We start from the raw sequence: 17,933 nt of genomic DNA, 5'->3' as shown, positions 1-17,933 counted from the left end.
TCATTTTTGAGCACGATGCTAACGGTCTAATGCGATTCAATGATGTATGCTAAGCTATGCTAAAAGTGCCACCGCCAGATACAGCGATCGGCTGAATGGATTCAAAAACGGTAAAACTCTACTCAACTCTAAGGGACTTGGAAAATGAGCCTATTTTCAAAAAAGTGGAGTGTTTCTTTAACTTAGATAACATAGCAATTAATATTAAATATTTAAATAACATTTTGCAAATCAAACTTGCAAATCAAATGAGTTATTTACTTCACTGTAAACCCTAATAAGTTGTCAAAAAAGTTAAAATAGATTTTTTTTTAAAGTTAAAGCTACACTGTAATTTTCTTAGTTAATTCTTCAAGAACTAAGTGTTTTTACACTTAGTTCTTTCAAAAATATATGTGCTCATTAATGTATATTTACTTCTTTCAAGTAATAAAGTATTCTCGTAAGTTTATAATATGCCATTGAAAATACATACGGGTGAGGGGTTCGGATGCCGGTCGCCATGTTGCCCCTCCATCTTGAAAGTACATTAGCCAAAGAGGGACATACCCGTAAATTCAAGCTTCGCCTTTCGGGTTTTAACACTCGATGGCACCGTGTCAAATGTGAAGAGGGGGATTGCCATGTTAATCTTGGACTGAATCGGCCACCGTAGGAGTTGAAACGAAATCAGAATTGACAGGAACAGAAACTATTATTCACCGGATGGTCATATACCTTTAAACCGCTAGATGGGGGAAAATATCACACAGTGTAGCTTTAAAATGCTAACTTGCAAACATGTTAACAACACCATGGTATAGCACTGAATGAATACAGCACCTTACCTTCTCTCAAACCAAGCATGCACCTCTTGTCACCATAATGGTAACTCGCCAAAAACCCACCAGTGACCCTAGAGCACAAAACTGTCATAAGTCGCATGATGGGTATATTTGTGGCAATAGGCAATAATACATTGCAGGGGTCAAAATTATACATTTTTCTTTTATGCCAAAAATCATTAGGATATTAAGTAACGATCATGGTCCATGAAGATATTTTGTACATTTCCTACTGTAAATATATAAAAAATGTATTATTACTAGTAATATGCATGGCTAAGGACTTCATTTAGACAACTTCAAAGGCGATTTTCTCAATATTTCGTTTTTTTTTGCACCCTCATATTCCAGATTTTCAAACCATACATGGAAAGCTTATTTATGCAGCTTTCAGATGATGTATAAATCTCAATTTTAAAAAATTGAACCGTATGACTAGTTTTGTGGTCCAGGGTCACACATTAACAGAAACATTTCTAAATTAGCATTAAAAAAATAAATAAATAAAAAATCAACCATTATTAAATGTCCCTTACTATTATTATTGCTAAAAAAAAACATTAAACATTATATAATACTTAATTTTAGCATTTATACTCTCCCTTTCGAGTGCCATGTGCAAGGCATGCTGAGAAAGACAAAATCCCAGCCCAGTTTCAGTTAAACTTAAGTTAGTCTAATGGGTCCTGCACACTGTGCGATTTTTCAAAATCCTTTGCGAATGTCCCTTGTCAGACTGTACGAACATGATCGCCATGTCACACTGTAAGATCTCAGTTGTCATTAATGTCAGACTGCACGATAGTTAAGGCGCGCTAAAAACGGACGCGCGCAAGAAAACTCAGCCGGAGTTTTATATCATCAATGAATGCCGCGTTGGGTAACAGTGAGCTGCATTACACGCGGGACTGAAATGCTGGCTACAAAGAAATCTCTAGCACTCGTTTTGGTCATAGTTTGTCTTGAAAAACGGAGATATTTGACTGTCGTCGTAGGAGAAGTCACACTGCAGGATTGTGTGCCAAATCTTCTGACACTGCCAGAATTTCGTCTGAGGTAAAATTTGATCGCAGCGCTCATTAATCGGCTGCCGGTGAACATGTCAAACTAACGACCAAAGACATCAGATTTTAGCCTAGGATCTGAGGAATCTTTTAGGATTTGCTAAATTTGTCCCAGACGGCCAAATCGTGGCCAAAATCGCACAGTGTGCACCCGGCTTAAATTAAGGGACATAAGGTCATAAAACTCAAACCAATGAAAAGTAACGTGTACTTGAACTGTCATTGCTGTGAATAAAAAAGAAAGTTCTAAATACTCATAACAGTTAATTCAACTGAACTAAATTGTTTATTTTAAGTTTGTCCTACTCAAACCATTTAAGTATTTTGAGCGTTACTACTAAATTAGTAGTTTACTTTTATACACTACAAAGTGTGCTAATTTAAGCCTAGTTCACACTGCCCGATTTTTCCCCCGATATTGAGTCGCCGACAGGTTTTGTGAAATCACCAACAAATGCCCGAGATCATGGGCAAATCGGTGCTCGTGCACGCGAGTGACAATCACGCAGTGTGAATAATCAAAGACGCGTTCAGAGAGAATCGCAGACGCCGGTGAGATATTTGGCATGCTAAATATCTGGACCTGTCGGCGATTCTAACTCCTGCTGTGTGAACAGCGTTCTGACTGAAAATGACATCGGCGATGACCGACAGCCAATGAGAGTGTGAGATACAGGGCAGCGGGAGGTTCAGGGAGGAGTTATAGAGCAGAATATCAGTATTTTAATAGATATATTTACAATTCTATCAAACAGAAACAAAGGCCAAACATTTGCACATCCAGCCGCAGCAGCAGCAGCACATTACACAATTATTTATTTACCTCAAACTGTCTTTGCAGAACACAATCCTGGCTCCCTCTGTATCTCCAACAATTTCTTCCGCCATAATATGTTATTTTTCTCCACAAATCAGCGCACATACAATTTGAAGCAAATTTTGTGCAGTTTATAATTTTCTAATAACAATTCCAAGTCTCGCGCGAGAACTCCTGTCTGACGCACGTTTGATCTCGCGTTGTTTACTTGTCACATCGCACGTGTAGTTGGGAAACGTAGTTTGCGCACCGGAGAGAGAGAGAGAGTTGTCGGCGATTCTTCCTCTTGTTCAGTCATGCAGTGTGAACTCCTCTGTCGTCAAACCATCGGTCAGTGTGAATACAGCAGTGACTGAATGATACCCCAGATAGTCCTGCAGTGTGAATAGAGCAGTGACCCGACGAGTTTGAAAATCGTGCAGTCTGAGCTAGGCTTTAGTCCCAAGCAGTATTGAAACAGTACACTTCTAGTACGTTAGAATATTTAGCCAATTACATAATGTGTAGTATTAGCCTACTTATTTTTCATAAGGGGCCCGACGCAGTAAAATGATCTGTATGAATGTATATTTTTTGAAGAAAAAAAAAAAGTGTTTTTTTTGTCGCCTTCACATATTACTGATCACTGAATTGAATGCATGTGAAGGACAACATAATGGTAACAGCTTGTGTGGGAACCTCTCATCTCTTATGTGACATGTCCTATTCTAAAAACACACTCAGAACATGGCTACTTTTAAATGGCCATCTTGTAGAAAGAAAGCTGCTTTTTAGACCTCCTGGCTGCCAACAGGTTTTAATGAGGGCGCGTCTGCCTCTAGTGGACGGTCACGGGAACTGCGTCACAACTGCAGCTCGTTGCCATAGAGACCACCTCATCCGCAAGGGTTATTTGCCAAGTGTGATGATGCCACAAAAAAAAAAGACTATGAAACAAAAGCCACAGAAGAGTATGATTTAAAGAGGAGGGGGTCTAATGGTAGTTCATACACTCTGATTTATTTATACGGATAAAGAATTGATTCTCATACTAAACATGGACAAAATTTCAATAAACTAGTCGGACGTATGACCAAATACAGAGGTCGGCAGCGCTGTTTTTTATACCATGAAATCAACAATGTCACTAAAGAAGTGTGTTTCTGGTTGTGAGGGAAAGATCCCCTTGTTCAGCTTAACCCAGCGTTCTGCAAGTGTGTGATTCCCGGTTAGGGCTGCACAATATATCTAAATTATCGAAATATCGTGATATGCATATCGCAACGGCACACGATATCTGAATGATTTGAATAGGCTACATCAACATCGTGAAAAGTCTACGTTTTAGGTAGTCCACCCCTAGTTCAGCTGTCTTTTTTTACCTGGATGTTCTTGATATTACGTTTTACAGATTATGTAACATGGTATTACATATCGCATTTTTCTTCAGTATCGCACAGCCCTATTCCCAGTCATGAGTCGAAACCACAGGCGGTGAGTGAAACTGCATCAAATGTGGTTTTGTTGGCAATTCGAAGTGCATATAATGTGAACAACATCAACATATAGTGAATCAAAAGTTATCCAGTGATAATGCCATGATGTATTTTGTGTGTGTGTGTGTGTGTGTGTGTGTGTGTGTGTGTATGTGTGTGTGTTCATGGGGAGGGGGAGGGCAAACAAAAAAATAAGAATGGTAAAAGTTCCAGTTCTATTGAAGTTATAGTCATGAAGTAATTTCGTCTGCCTAATTGTAAAAATGGAAAACTTTACATGTCGCATCAAATTCAGTTATGAATGTCACATTTTCAATTCAAAATACAGAGACAAGGGAGTTATCAAACGCGTACGCGATCGACTACAGGAGTTTCAACGTTCCCCGCACTAGCTAAATGTCGGCATGTCCTACAGGTGCTTCTCGCTTGTTTATTTTGGGACCATTAACCCACACATAAAACATGTGCTGATTAAATCTACGGTTGTAGTCTACGAAGTTGATGCTACTTTAGGCGTTAGGAATATATTTACCCTACTTTGAGGATGACAAACCTGACCTGGAATGAGTGAAACTCATTTTGCGTTATCACTAGTTCTGGGAGGGGGCCCTCGCTTCGTGCGAGGCTTTTCCCCCTCACTTAATGTTGGGATTACAACCCAGAGTGTACTTTTAGTACCTCATTTTGGAAGTCATTGTGTTCATTCTAAATATACTTCTGTATGTTCATTAGTTCTTTTTCATTGCTTTTTATTTGGGAGGCTTTGGGAGGAGGAAGAGCTACATTTTATTTTATTATCGGATGATACAAAAACTTGAAATAATGTCACTGAATGTAAACGGTCTTGGGAATGCAATCAAAAGAGCAAGGGTAATGACAAAAATAAAGAAAGAAAATAAACACGTTATCTTTCTACAGGAAACCCATTTGTCACAACAAGAGCATGAGAAATTAAAAAAATTTGGATACGAGAAAATATACCACAGTTCTCATGTTCATAGTCACAAAAGAGGTGTAGCCATCCTCATATCGAAGTCGTTGAAATTTGATACATATAAAGAAATAAAAGACAAAGAGGGGCGCTACGTTATAGTGAAAGGCAAAGTTGAAAGCAGCAAATTGACTTTAGTTTGTATATATGCACCTCCAAAAAGTGATAGACACTTTTTTAAAGACTTATTTGATATGATCTCTCTAGAATCTGAGGGAATTTGTATTTGTGGTGGGGATCTCAATGTAATACTGAATTATAATCTGGACACAACTAGCCAAATCAGAAGTAAAAAAGCAATTGGAAAATTTGTAAACACTACACTCAAAGAAACTGGACTTGTAGATGTATGGAGGCTATTACACCCCACACAAAGAGACTATACCCATTATTCTGTCCCGCACTCTGTACATACACGGATTGATTATTTTCTAATGCAAAAGGAAACATGCTACAGAGTGTTGGACTGTAGAATTGGAGTCGCTGATGTTTCTGATCATAATGCAATTTTTTTAACTATCCAAATAGACTCCACACCCAAAAACTCTGTGTGGCGGCTCAATGTGGGTATTCTCAACAATGAGAAAATTGTGAATGATATTAAGCAGGAAATTGATACATTTCTTAGAGAAAATGATAATGGGGAAGTTGACCCTTTAATCCTTTGGGATGCGTTGAAGGCTGTGCTGCGGGGAAAACTAATAGCTATAACTGCACAACTTAAGAGAGCTAGAAAACAGAAGTACGAAAAATTGATGATTACTTTGAAAGAGCTAGAAAATAAATTCAAGCATAAAAGAGAATTAAATATACAAAAACAGATAAAGGAAGTAAAAATACAAATAGAAGAATTACTTAATCAAGAAGTAGAGAAAAAGGCAAGATACGTCAAGCAAAGTTATTATGAACTTGGTCCCAAGTCAGCAAAGCTACTTGCTCGTAGACTGCGGAAACAATATGCGGATACTGCAATTCACAAAATTAAAAACCCAATATCACAGAAAATTGAAACTAAACCTGAGGAGATTGAAAAGATTCTCAGGGAATATTATCAAAAACTGTATTCACAAGATGAGACCGTGAACAAGTGGTACATAAGAAATTTCCTTGATTCATTAGATTTACCTAGCATTGGGATGATACAGAACAAAACAATCACCAAAGAGATTTCACTAGAAGAACTAAATAAAGCGCTGGGAAAAATGAAGACTAATAAAACCCCAGGTGGTGATGGGTTTCCTGCGGAGTGGTACAGAAAATTTCGTGACAATCTGAACCCAATTTTATTAAGATCTTTTAACTGGACGATAAAGGAAGGCTGCATTCCACCATCTTGGAAAGAGGCCATTGTGTCGTTGATTCCCAAGGAGGGGAAAGATAGAGAGGATTGTGTTAATTACAGACCCATCTCCATTTTGAATGTGGACTATAAATTGTATACTTCAATTATTGCTAAAAGACTGGAATCATTTGTTACAGAATTGATTGATGAGGATCAATGTGGGTTTATTCCAGCTAGACAAACACAGGATAATATTAGAAGAACTTTACACATACTCGGAAAAATCAACAGAGATAAATCAAGTACAGCTCTTATAAGTTTGGACGCTGAAAAGGCGTTTGACAGGGTGGGGTGGGAATTCCTGTACCAGACGCTTGAAAGATTCGGATTCAATCAAGACTCAATAAAAATTATTAGGGCAATTTATCAGCAGCCTACTGCCAGAATCAAGGTGAATGGGTCTCTAACAGATCGGTTTTTTTTGAGTAGAGGGACGAGGCAAGGCTGCTGTTTGAGCCCCATCCTCTTTGCTCTGTACATTGAACCATTGGCACAGGCTATCAGACAAGAGGAGGGAATAAAGGGTATCACTATGGGACAAATGGAGCACAAAATAGGATTATACGCTGACGATATTATGCTATACTTACAGGAGTTGGACACCTCTCTCCCTAAACTTTTGGAGATAATTGAACAGTTTCATGTTTGCTCCGGTTATAAACTAAATATCACAAAAACTCAAATGATTCACTTTAATTACTGTCCAGGAGAAGAAATTAAAAATAAATTAAATATAAATTGGAAAACAAAAACACTGAAATATTTAGGCGTAATAATAACAAAAAACCCTGAGCTGCTATACAAAGCAAACTATAAGCCAATAAATAATAACATAAAAAAAGATTTGGAGAGATGGTCGACCTACCCGTTAGATTTTAGTAGCAGAATAACTGTAATAAAAATGAATATTCTGCCAAGGCTCCTGTATTTGTTCCAGTCACTTCCAGTGGAAATACCACTTCAACAATTTGCACAATGGGACAAAATGGTGTCAAGGTTCATATGGGGGGGGAAACGTCCCAGAATACGTCTCTCTACTTTACATCTGCCAAAAGAGAAAGGTGGAATGGCTTTGCCAAATTTAAAACTGTACTTTCAAGCTGCACAACTACGACCTTTGTGCCTTTGGTGTGATAACTCTTATATTGCACGATGGAAAGATATTGAGACTTCTGTACCAGGTCATAATGTTCAAACCCTGTTGGGGGAGGAAGGCCTAGATGACACTTTAAGGAAGGGTCTGAATCCTATAGTTAAATTCTCTCTTGAGATATGGTTCTCTTTGATTAAAAAATTTAAACTTAAAAATGATCAAAGAATACTAAAATGGATCGCACTGGACAATAGTTTTAAGCCGGGCATTTATGACAGGACTTTTAAGGATTGGATGAATAGGGGTCTGACAGCTTTCTGTATAGCTACTAAAAATAACAAGATGAAGAATTTTCAGGAGCTAAAGGATAGTTTCGATCTAAATAACCATGACCTTTTCAGATATTTACAATTGAGAGATTACTACTGCAAAGAAATTAAGGGGACTTCTTCTGACGTGGTAAACCCTCTTATTGAAATAATGTGTGGCGCTTATCAACAAAAGACTAATAAGATTGTATCTAAACTCTATCGGAGTCTGATGGAGAACTTGAAAAACACTACACTTTACGTAAAAACAAAATGGGAGTCTGAATTAAAGATTGTCCTCACAGAGGAGGAATGGTACCAAACATGCCGTCTACTCCAGACCTCCACCAACTCCCAACAGTGGAGAGAATTTAATTGGAAGTGTCTTATAAGGTTTTTCATCACCCCTTATTTGAAGAGTAAACAACTTGGGATACCTCAAGACTGTTGGAGGGACTGTGGTAGTAGGGATGCAAACCATGCTCACATCTTCTGGACATGTCCTAAAATTCAACCATTTTGGACTATTGTTAACAATACGTTACAGAAGGTACTGGGATACAGGATCCCAAAGGACTGTAAAGTTTTGCTTCTTGGAAACATTGCAGAAAGTGTGCGAAAGGAGGATCTTTATTTATCCAAGATTTTGTTATCTGCTGCCCGAAAGGCTATTACTAGACTTTGGCTCAAATCGAACATCCCAGATCAACAGCAATGGACAAATATAATTCAAAACATTTTCATAATGGAAAAATTAACCTACACTATAAGGTTAAGAGAATCATCATTTAAGGAAAAATGGAGAAAATGGACCCACTTTCTTGCCCTAGAGTCTGCATAACTTATCCTCATTATATAACTATACATTGTGTGTTGAATCTGTGAGACTCTACCGATTGGGTTCTGGTAATTTTGCACAAGAGATGAAAGAAGTTATGCATATGTACGGTTTATTATTCAGTGTTTCCGAAGATCATAATTTGACTTATTGTTTGTTTGTTTCAATTGTACTAGATACCTCCTCCTAGGCCTCAGTTGATTTGGTTCGATGTTGGATATGTATGTGTGTATGTATGTATGCATGCATGTGTGTATGTATGTATATGTATGTATGTGTGTATATATATATGTGTATGTATATATATATGTATATATATATATATTTTTTTTCTCCTTTCTTTTTGTAATTACTTTTTGTTGTTATTATAAAACTCCAATAAAGATGCAAGTTTAAAAAAAAATGGTAAAATTTCACAAAAAATGGTTGCAGCACTTGATATTACGTTGGTGGCTGAACATTTTTATCGTAAAACAGTTTAACTACACCTTATGACACACTCTTTCACTGCTATACTTAAAGTGTTGTGTTGGACAGTAACAGTAAGCCCCGCCTTCTTTGATTTGATTGGCCATCTCACTCATTCCGACAGTGACAGCCGCTGTCAGTTCACTGAGGCAGGCCAACCTAAAAAATTGACATTTTACTTTTGGCATCAAGCAACAAACAGAGCGGTGTGTAACGGAGTACAGCAGAGCAGCGTCAAGAATATCAAATTAAGGTCATTTGAAATTAGGGGGTCTTTCTTGTCCCTCTCATGTGGTTACAGCCCTAAGCTATATTGAATAAGAACATTATTTCACAATCATCCACACAGTGGCACTGTAGGGTAAAAGATTTTTGACCAAAGGAAATCAATGAGTTGGAAATTATATTTTTACCCCTGTCACCGCTAGTATTTCTTGCTCAAGGACATGTCAGAATTTACATCATGAGATATTTTTAGGCAGAACTGAGGCGGTGAATGCTGTGCTCCTCTCAGATTTGTGCTCCTAATTTTACGCCAGCTGAAACATTAAATCTTACAAATCGCTGTAGTATATTTGACTATAACTTTTATGGCATGGCTGGTTTAAGGACAAATCTGTACGCATAAATGCTATAACATTTACTTAACATGACTAGACTCGTCAGACATCTGGAGGTCACAACCTTGCACGGTAAATCCCTGATAAAGAGATCACAGATCAGCATCTCATTTGAACAATCTTTACAAATGATTAAGAATAGCAAGGGGAATGGATTTCCCTTGGCTGAGAGATGGATTCTGATCTAATGGGGCTGTTGGTGGGATGTATGGAGCATCCTCCGGTGGTGGGATTGTTGCTGTCCAAACCAAAGTGTTTGTTTGAATCTGATCAGGATAAAGTCAGAGCTCAGTGATGAGCAAATGGACACTTCACCAGAGCAGAGATCCAACCACTTACAAAACACAAGTATACTTCAAGTTCAAGAATACTCAGGTAAAGGTCAAGTATATTTAAGTACACTTAATGTTGTAGTAAGTATACTAGAAGTATACTTAAGTGTACTGTTTCAATACTACTTTGGACAACACTGGGCCACATTTTAGTGTTTATTGTGTTAAAATATTTAGTTTTAGTGTAGTTTTTCATTTTTTGCTGCAACTATACTACAAGTACTGCAAATTAAATACTTACATTTTTTTGTTCAGCTCACAAAATGTGTCTGGACAAGTAAGATACTATACTACTAATATATGTTTGTTTCCTCTTTTCATGATCTATATAATCCTAATCCGGTCATAATTGTAATATTTTGTTAGTTGAACTCGTGCTTGTGTTCTATCGAGTTGTTCATGAGAACGGTTTGTGTTTTTGTGATCACTGTAACTCTAATCTTGTCATAATTGTAGTATGTTGTTAGCTGGTCTATCGGCTCGTGTTCTATCGAGTTGTCATAAGAACGGTTTGTGTTTGGTGACTTTTTCATTGAATTTTCGACCTGGATTAGTAACACATAGATTCTGCCATAGTCGTTGCCTGGGTTACGTATGTGTGGGGCGGAGCTATCAAAATAGGGGCGAGACCCTTTTTGGGGGTTAGGGGCGTGTTTGTTCTGGTGATTTGAAATACCAACGGTTACCAGATAGCTCTTACCCCACTTTTAAAGGTCCCATTCTTTGCGATTCCATCTTTCAAACTTTAGTTAGTGTGTAATGTTGCTGTTAGAGCATAAATAATACCTGTAAAATTATAAAGCTCAAAGTTCAATGCCAAGCGAGATATTTTATTTAACAGAAGTTCCCTTTCAAAGCCTACAGCGAACAGACGGTTTGGACTACACCGCTGCACTTCCTGCTGTAATGACGTCACTAGAAACGTTTGTTGACGAACCCTCCGCCCACAAGAACACGCAAAATAGGGGGCGTTGTCCTTTTGCTCTCGCAGGTCGAGAATAGGAAGCTTTGTTTTTGTAGAGTGTGTTTGTCGCCATGCCATTGAAACGCTGTTATTTTCATCCTGGAGTCAGATCACCTTTGTTTGGCCTTCCCACGGACGATGTACGAGATCAATGGCTACAGTTTATGGTTAACTCGGTTCCGGAAAATGATTATCACAATTTAAAACTATGTGCAGCACATTTAGCTGAGGACTGCTTCCTCAATCTCAATCAGTTTAATGCCGGATTCGCAGAAAGATTATTTTTAAAAGATGACGCAGTTCCCTCTTTGTCTGGAGAAGGCGTTGTTTATGGACTACAACCGGTAAGTGTATTTTATTATTTAAGTCGGTCCGTTTAACAGTTTATGTAACTCATGACACAAAGTGCAACGCTGTTTAGCTTTGCTAACTAACGTTAGATGGTAATTGAAACTATTCCGAAAAACTTAGCATATAAAAGTGTAGTAATTCATTCAGACACCATCGATTGTTGGTGTTTGTAATGATCAGTTTAAACTACTGAATAGACAGCTGACCATTCTGAAACATCCAGCAAAAGTCTTTCCTGAGCAGGTTGTAATCGATCCTCTTCGATATTCTCCAGGTCTGATTCCGGCTCAAATTGACAAGGCAATATAGACATTTTTGCAATAACATTGAGCGCGCGTATCTAACCTAAGAGGCGGGACCTTTCCGGGCAACGTGTGAAGCTGCTGTCCAATCACAGCGCGGGAAGCGCTGGCCTAATCAGAACTCGTTACGTATTTTTGAAGGAGGGACTTCATAGAACAAGGAAATCATCAGGCCGTTTTTAGGACAGAGGAAACACGGGTATACAGATAAGTAAATTGTATGAAAAATACTGGGTTTTTTTACACGCGAAACATGAACTCATGTTAAATTGCACACTGTAAACATAATCAAAGCTTCGAAAACACACAAAGAACGGGACCTTTAACAAAACAAAAACCTATATAATTTATAATTTTCCAAATGTATAAAAAGCAGTAGGCTTTGGTGGAATAAAATAAAACTAATAACAATGAACAATAAATAAAAAATTTAACAATTTACTTAAATTTACCATTGTGTGAATAACATTTAAATCAATAAAAATCTTAGTTCATGTTAATGTTAATTAACATTTACTAATGCGTTAAAAAAAAATCGAATATGTATTTTTTAACATTAGTTAATGCACTGTGAACTAACGAACGACATTAACAAAGATCAATAAATACTGTAACAAATATTGCTCATTGTTAGTTTATGTTAGTTAATAGAATAATGTTAATAAATGCAACCTTATTTTAAAGTGTTACCCTTTTTTTGGAATCTAATTACATAAATGAGTTAATACCCAGTGCTGTAAATGAGTTTATGTAGCTACCAGCTATAAAATTAATCTGAATAGCAGCTCAGATCATTAGATGAAATATATTTGAGCTAATATTGAGATCTCTGACTTGTCTTTAAAAATCTGAGCATAGTTTGAGACGGTGTTGAGATCTCTTCTAAAACTCTCTTTTTCTCAGGAGAAACATCTGAGAACACCAGATCAGTCATGAAGTCAAACTTTATTTAACTTCTGATGGTATTTTTACTCCACAGACAGGATTTATGAGGACGCAGCAGACGAGATGCTTGTCCTTCATGCTCCGACTCAATCCATCTGCCCGTTTATCGCTCTCAGTCGTATTTCCTCTCATATCGACGCCCACAGGCCGCTGCCCTCAAACTTTTAACTCATGTCAGACTTTCACCTTCTGCTAAGAAAGGTTCATATTACAACAACTCATTATGATAATCCTAATTCATAATTTGTGACCCTGAGAGAGTTCAGATGAGACGAGAGTGAGATTGTTTCTCATTAACTGACGGTAATAAAGATGAACTGATGCTTTCAGTCATCCACATCAGTCCCTTCATTATAATTGGAAATGTATTTAAGAGTCACTATCAGCCACACTGAAAGTAAATGAACACTTTATATCATTGGATAAATGTGGTGATGTAAAGGCGAGTTCATCTCTAATTTCATCTCTTTATCTGTTTCATTTACTCATCCTCATGTCGTTCCAAACCTGCAAGACTTCTGTGGAACATAGCAATAATAATACAAAATCTCTTTAAAAGCATGTTTTGTGCAACAACCATTTAAACAATTACATTTAAACTATTGTATTATGCCATTTATTAATTTATAGTTAAAGGTCAGTATGAAAATAGCTAAAATGGCCTTATAGCAAATAGCATGAGCCCACACACCATTGTTTTTGTGCAAAAATATGTGAACTAGGCCAGTGTGTCTAAACATAATGTCTTAATAACATTAAGAGAAACTTGTTTGTGGTCAATGTGTTCAAAATATTCTGATATTGTCACGTTTTCAAATCTGATGTCAGTAAGTACATGTTTAAAGCTGCAGTCCATAAGTTTTGCGTCTTTGTCGCCATCACTGTTTGAAACCTGCAGTTGCAGTTATTTGTTGAATTATCATCTTTATGTGGGTTTTGCATCGGCATGGCTCCTCAGTGCGGATGAATCGAATGTTTTGAGGAGTGTGTGTGGCTGTCAGTCAGGCACTAGTGTGGATACTGTACTTCAGAATCACAGATTCTACGTCAGATTCCTTTACGACCAAAATAAGATTTCCCCCCAGAAAATGTCACCTGAACAAGTAACATGAGCAGTGGTGGAGGAAGTACTGAATCTCAGTACTTAAGTAAAAGTACAAGTAACCAGAAATATATTTACTTTAGTAAAAGTAGAAGTACTACAACGACAACCCTACTTAAGTAAAAAGTACCTGATTTTAAATGTACTTTAAGTATTAAAAGTAAAAGTACTTGCATAAAAATGTATTCTCTTAATGTCTAATTCTAATAATTAAAAAGAAGAAAACAGTATGAGCGCTGGCATTTTAATTGAGTTAGTTTTGGGTTAATGTAATTGTTCTTACCATCTGTTGCCTAGTTTACACTCTGACTTACAATTCTGCTTATCTGCAAAGTTAAATGTCATTTTTCTGAAGCAACATTCTCATCAGCTTTGATGTCTTTAAATCTTCATATTTATGATATTTTTACCTTTTATAAAGGACATTTTCCCCTAATCTTATTAAATATAGGCTTTGCTCCAGCTTTCCCTTTATTCTTAAATTTGATTAATAAATTAAATTAGAATAAGATACAATAGGGTTGTTACCAATCAAATTAAATAATTAACACTGAAAAATTACAACTGCACTAAATAATGCTATGAGATTGTTTTAACTAAAAAAAAGTTAACTAAACCACCAGTAGATGGCGGCAGGTGAATCCTTATGAGAGAGTCATTGAGTCGATTCGTTCAAACGGCTGATTCGTTCATAAATGAGGCAGTCGTTTATGAATAGGGCATTGAATCTTTGATTCAGTAACGCACTGTTGCTGTGCAATACGTTATGGTTCGGATGTGGAAATCTGATCTTGGAAATATTTTCGCTGCTGAAATAGAACAAAAGCAATAAAGCAATCAATAAAATGTAAGTGACTTGATGTTAATTAATTGTTTATGGAACTGTCAAATTAAATCAGTGTCACATTTTCTGTTGTGATGGTATTCAGGAAAACTACACTCGTTGGTCGTGTCATGTGATTTTTTTAACTGTTATAAAATATAAAAATGAAACATTATGAATGTTTAATATAGTATGTTACTGAGTTTCTTTGTGTGAGTGGGGCTGATTTGTTTCCATTTCTCCTCGAGAGGCTGCGTGAGCCTCAACAGCGTAACCGTCAATTCATTAGCCTATAACGTGCATTATATATTATTTTCCGGGCAAGCCTTAATCTCGAGCCCTGAAACTGATCAGAAAATGTAACGAAAATGTAACGAAACGTTGCAGAAATGTAGTGGAGTAGAAAGTATAATAATTGCTGCAAAATGTAACTAAGTAAAAGTAAAAAGTATGCACTATTTATTCTACTTAAGTAAAGTACAGATACGTGAAAAATGTACTTAAGCAAAGTAACGAAGTATTAGTACTTCGTTACATTCCACCACTGAACATGAGGGGGAAAAAACATCGACCGATGGTGATTAAAACTAACGACCACTTAGCTCATATCACACAAACTGTGCAAAATATATTTTTTGTTATACTTTGTTCTTAAATTGTTAATGTTAACAACATTAGCAATGTGTGACTACATTGATTGATTGATAATAGTGTTACATCATCAGTGACAACTGGAGATTCACCCGTAGTCAAAGAAAACGATTACACTGTTTGTCGTTTGTCTCTTTCTAGATTACAATCCGCCATCAAAATGATAAATTTAATTATTCCAGCTGCTGTGAGAGAAGGCTATGAATGATCCTCCACCTGCAGCATCCTCATGCAAGCCGGACTCATTCTTTATGTATACAGATGTGATATGTAATGACACAGAAGCTTGAATTTCCCGTGGAAACCCACCAGTACCACTCAAATTATAGAACTATTACAAGTTTACCGTTGTGAACCGGGCTAGATATAACATTTTGTTTTAAACACTTGCTGGTTGTGTACTAGTAGGCCTACTTGCTCAATAATTGATAATTGATTTTTAACCCCAAAAATTATGGACTGCAGCTTTAAAGTAGATATTTTAATCTACTTTGTATTATTACAGATACAAAGTAGATACTTTGTATCTGTAATAATCTCCCCCAGGATGTGTTTGTTCGACTGTTTTTAAACCTTTAAAACAGAATTCATCCCATTGTTTTGCATCAAAGACACGGGAAAAAAGTTCAGGAGCTGGCTTCATTTAAAAAACAAAACATTATCAGATACAAACAAGTCATATCAACTTTAAGGGGAAATATTTAAGACCGTATTACGAACATGTATTAATCGCCTATTATTTGCCAGTGTGTGAGCAGCTTGTAACGAAAGATAAAAAACCGAGACCTTCCCCGACTTCCTAGTTTGTCTGTGAAAGCATGTAACGTTAGACCAGGGCTCTACGCTAACTTTTTTCTTGAGGAGCACTTGTGCTCCTAATTAAAAAAATTTAGGAGCACATTCAAAAATTTAGGAGCACATTCTAATCCATCAAACACATTCCAATTATAACTTTCCCATTACAGGACGATATTTGTCCTTTAATGTCCAGGGTCATTTTTACCATTATAAGAGCAATGTTTTCTAATCTTATTAAATGTATGCATCATCTGTCAATTTCTTAAATTCAACATAATTCTGACATTATATTATCATTAACTTCTGAGAGTACAGCACAAATACACACAAAAAGCAGAACTGGACTTCATACTATCAAACACCTATGCATTTAATGCATGAGTTAATGTTGTATGAATGTTTTACATATACGTTTTTGAATTTAGAAATATGTACAAATTAAACTTTAAAAGTTTAATATTTTAAATAAAAAAAGTCCATGCAAAGTATAAATATGAAAATAAAAACCGCCAGTAGGTGGCGGCAAGTCATTCAGTCAATAGTTCAAAACACAAGATTCATTTGAATCGAATCGCTTGGAGATGCGAATCAGTTCTGGTGAGGCTTTGATTTTCACAAATAGACAGTGTTGTGGCTAAAACGTTGTTACTTAATATCAACTTGTCTATTAGATTTTTGTACGAGATCAGTATCGCACATGCAATCATGCCAATACTCGGAGCTATAGCAAGCTGTAACTTTTGGCGCTCTGGCGCTTCATAAACAGAACCGCAGGCGTCTCGTGGGGGAACATTGCAGCCGGATCTACTTCTCTCTGTTTGTGGTGAGTCACGCAGATATTGTGCTAATCCGCAGCGGGAATAACTTATTTTGTGTGTAACGTTACAGTGATTCAGAATAAGACAAAAACCCGGTTTGGAAAAAATCTTCATGATATACTTGCTCATTGTATACATTTAGTATTTTTTTTTAAACAGCATGTGTGATAAAGATTAACTCAAGGGCTTTTTAAATGTATTATTAATACATTATTGTTTGATGGCATTTATGCCCCAAGCATCCGCTAATTTCTGGGCTTGTTTATGATAATCCAAACGTGATATTTCCAGTTAATTTTGATTTGGCTGATAAACAGCGCGAAGCGTCTCTGGTAAAGTGCGCATGGCTGCGTCGTCAGACTCGTCACACATGTTTCACTTCACTCGTTGTAAACAATCGTTGTTTGAAGTGTAGTCCGTCGCACACGTTTTTGCACTTCTTCTGCTGACTGAAGGCATAAAAAGCAGTTGATTGCAGTAGGAAACATCGCCTAACAGTTTCTCAGTGTTGATTCAGTCAGTGTTATAGTTTTTATTCCGATTGTACACATCCATTCATGAGAATCGATCGGGTCACTCGCACCGGTGCGCCTAAATATTTTTTCACAGTCGCACGCAGTAATTTTTAGGCGTAAATGCGCCCAAAATGGGCGTTATGTAGAGCCCTGTAGACTGATTTTTACATGAAGGATTCATCAAAATGATGTTCATGACACGAATGCTTACAATGTTTAGGACAATGATCTATAGTGTCACATATACTTTATAATCAAACTCACAACAACAGTGTTTTGAATTACCTCATCTGTCGACGTGACGCGAGCTCATGCTGTTTTCTTAATTTCTCTCAGCAGGTGAACGGCGTTAATGTTAGTTAGTTAACTAACAAAATAATGTTAGTTAACATTAACAGTATAGCATATCGCTGCAAAGCCAGGCATTATTTTTTCCTACTTTTTTTCCACTTTTCTTACTTCTAACTAAGCAAAGAACGAAAAAGAAATTCC

This window comes from Pseudorasbora parva, chromosome 9 (genome assembly GCF_024679245.1).
Source record: "Pseudorasbora parva isolate DD20220531a chromosome 9, ASM2467924v1, whole genome shotgun sequence".
NCBI classification, from domain to species: domain Eukaryota; kingdom Metazoa; phylum Chordata; class Actinopteri; order Cypriniformes; family Gobionidae; genus Pseudorasbora; species Pseudorasbora parva.
This window is presented reverse-complemented; position numbering follows the sequence as displayed.